This window comes from Cebus imitator, unplaced genomic scaffold (genome assembly GCF_001604975.1).
Source record: "Cebus imitator isolate Cc_AM_T3 unplaced genomic scaffold, Cebus_imitator-1.0 Scaffold233, whole genome shotgun sequence".
Lineage (NCBI taxonomy): Eukaryota > Metazoa > Chordata > Mammalia > Primates > Cebidae > Cebus > Cebus imitator.
Genome location: NW_016107548.1, coordinates 3,057,720 through 3,061,242, shown reverse-complemented (window position 1 = coordinate 3,061,242; position 3,523 = coordinate 3,057,720).

Below are 3,523 nucleotides of genomic sequence, written 5' to 3'. Positions count from 1 at the left end.
CTGGCTGAGTCATCCCCCAGGGCTGCAGGGTGAGGGACTGGACAGGAATGAGCACAGAGTCAAGCACTCAAGCTGATCCTTTTCTGTGCCCCTTCATGTGGCAGTGGTCCTCACCTGCTCGCTGACTATCTGAAAGCAAAGGAAGAGGAAAGAATAATAAACAGCAAATGGACAACGTGGCCCCTCCACCCATCCCCTCCCTGTGGTGGGCAGGACAAGGAGGGGAAGGGGATCTGCCCCTGCCCCTAGGTGGTGCTGGGACATCTCCATCTCAGGCAGCACTTTCTGAGTTTCTTCTCAGGTCCTGGAGTGTGGGTGCTGCCTTGCCTCTCAGACCTTAGTCACCAGCCAGAGAGCAGCTCCTGCCTGGCTTTCTCTTGCTGAAGAAAACAGTGCAGGGTTGGGCTGGTCCAGGCAGAGCCCATGTGTGTGGGCAGCCAGAGTATGGGCTCCGAAGGGAGCTGACACTCGCAGCTCTGCCTCCTTGGCCAGGACAAAGCACGTGGTCTCCAACTCACCACCCAACTTCCATGGGTGGGACTGCCTGTAGTGGGAGAGGGAAGGAGCTCCTCTTGCCCAGACACACTAAGTTCTTCCCAGGCACTCGGCCAGGCCACACCCCAGGCTCTGGCTTCAGCACGGGAGGGGGCCTACTGGCTCTCCACGGACAGAATTGGAACTGGCCTAGGTGTGCGGGTCCACGGACTGGAACTGGCTGGTCATTCCTGTCTCTGGTCTCTCCTCCCTTGGCTTTGCTCTGTCTTTGCAGATGGGCTTTCTTCATTGGGGGTGAGACTGCCTGGGAGTCATCCTGGCCTCCCCTTCTGCCAAATGAGGACACTGGATTTTTAGTAGAGATGGGGACGTTGGAAAGGAAGGTTTCCCCCAGGCCTCAGTGTGGGAGTCCCAAGGGAGGATGCTGATGGTCCTGTAACCAGTGATCATGACCAGCTACTTCTAGAAGAAGGGGGCAATGAGCTGCCACAGAGACACTTGTAGGCCGGAGACCCTGTCTATTCCATTTTACAGAGGAAGAAACTGAGGCTTAGGGAGAACAAAATATTGAATTTACATCACATGGCTGGAAGCAGTGAGCTGAGATTTTAACCCAGGTCCAGATGACTCCAAAGTGCTCTCCCCTCCATTCTCCAGGCCTCTCCTGCGGGAACCCAGCTGGAAGGCCTTCAGGCTCCCACCCCTCTGGGCAAACGCTGGACTTCCGGGCCAAGCTCTCCAGGTGTCATTTCCTCTCCGAGCCTCTGGGTGTCACTCACGTCCAATTTCCCGTCTTTTAGCTGGGCCTGGGCCTATAGCCCAGAATCTCTGCTGTCCCTGCTCAGGTAGAAGAGGTTGGCCTTCTTCCCACAGGCCATGGTCCCCAAACACTGCTCAGCACTGAATGACTTAGAGCCCAATTCCATGATACAAATGATATCATCGAGACAATGATATTTTGAAGATTGTGCAAGCCACAGAGCTGTTTCCTAAGAGCTTGTATAGTATGTATGGTGTATATGTGTGTGTGTGTGTGTGTGTGTGGGTGTGTGTGTGCGCGTGCGTGCGCATGTGTGTGTGTGTGTAGGCAGGGGAGGACACCATCTTCATTCAGAGTTCAGAAAAATGCCCTGCACCACCAGGACAAGGTGAGGGGCCAGGAAGGTACCCAGCTTCACCCTGGGATGGAATCCACAAAGACTTGGTAGCTGGGCCCAACTTGATAGAACATTCTTATTGTTTCCAAATCTTATAGCTGCCACTTCTGGAACAATTGACATAGATAGATTCTGATTTTCTTTCCTTTTCTCTGTTGGGTGGGGCTGGAGCAGCTATCTCGTCTTCATTCAAAGCCATGGAAGACACCACCGCCAGCTATATCGGTGTTTCCAAGCATCAGCGCTTTCCTGCCCCGTAGCTCAAATACAACAGCATGTTCTAAGCATCCTGATTGGCCTCAGGTTTACACACCTGATACAAATCTCCTTTCCAAGAGCCATAAAACACAGCAGATGGTGACCTGGGGGCCCAACACAGGTATTCTAAAGCAATTAGCCACCAGCCAGGAAAAGCCATTCTACAAACAGTGGGCAGAGTTGTGACGGGCAGATTGCATCCCATGAAGAGTCCCGATTAGAACTCCGGAAAAGGGGAGGCTAGACAGATTGGCCAGCCTTCGCCTCTACTTTTAGCCATTAGCAGCTGTCCGCAGGTCAGCGCTACAGCCGGGCTTTGGCCATCACAGTGGCCCCCTCTTCCTCCCTTGCTGCAAAACTGACCACAGTGGTTGACTGGGGGGGATTTCTGTCCAGGTCTGGCCACTTCTCCCCAGCCTTTACTGCCCTTTGTCTTTCTGGGGCATTATTTTGTGCAAAGACAAATAATACCATGGAGTTGTCGGGAAATATGCCCCTCACAGGCCCCCTAGGACTCACTGCAGCTGACATCCGAGCTGCTTCTCTTCTAAAATGTTGCTTCAAAATCTCAAAACAGGAGTCGCTTTCAGCAGCCGCTCCAGTTTCTCTCGGTGTGATGAAATAATGAGGGAGAATTGCCCCGTGACATCTGAGACAGAACGTTCCTGTTTCCAGTTTACCCACATAACAAGATAGTTTCATTTATAATGAGATAAGCAGAGAGCGATGCAGGGGAAGGCCTGGTGTCATTATGGAGCTATTGCTATGTTAATGGCAATGAGAAGAGAATGCAGACATGGCTGTCACAGATCGACACGGGTGATGTTAAATATGCCTTCTGCAACGCAGCCACCGTGGCAGGCCCGTTCAATACGGGGGCTGAGCAAACAGCGGGTGACTTGTGTGCTTTGTGGATAAGGGGGTGTTTGTGCCCCTCTCTGAGCACTCCTTGCTCGGCTCTCACAATCTTTCAAGCTGTCTTTCTCACCTTCTCTCATCAGGCATCTGACCCTCTCTGCCTACAGGCCGGGCTCCTGGGATTATTCAAGGAGGGTCTTAGAGATAGATACAAAGCTCAGGTCGTCAGCCTGGGAGGAGACAGACCATGCTTTCAGGGGCCCAGAGCTGAAGATAGGGAAACTGACATTAAGCTAGACAAGGGATAAAGTGATGGAATTAACTCAAGTAGATGACGGAGAGCCAGATCCAAATTGGCTTAAGCGGGAGGAGTTCAGGTGTGGCTTGATTTGGGTTTGAAGGAAGCCGAGTGAATGCTGTTTCTTTCCATCTTTCTTTGTGCTCCTGTCTCCTCCATCTCAGGTCTGGTCTCAGGCTCCTACCCTTGGCAGGACAGTCACATCCTCTTAGGCTCTTAGGAGGGAGGGAGAGTCCCTTTCTAGGAAACCCAGTAAAAGTATCGCTTCCTCCCTGTGACTTAGATTGGCCCTTTGTTCATCAAAACTGCAACAGTTGAGAAGCAATACTCCGACTTGCCAGGCCGGGGCCGTGAGTTCCGCCTGAGTCAGATGGTCTGCAGGTGATGTCTTTTGTAAGGCATTGCCAGAAGTCCAATGAATCACACATACACAGCTTTTTTTTTTTTTTCTGGGCTC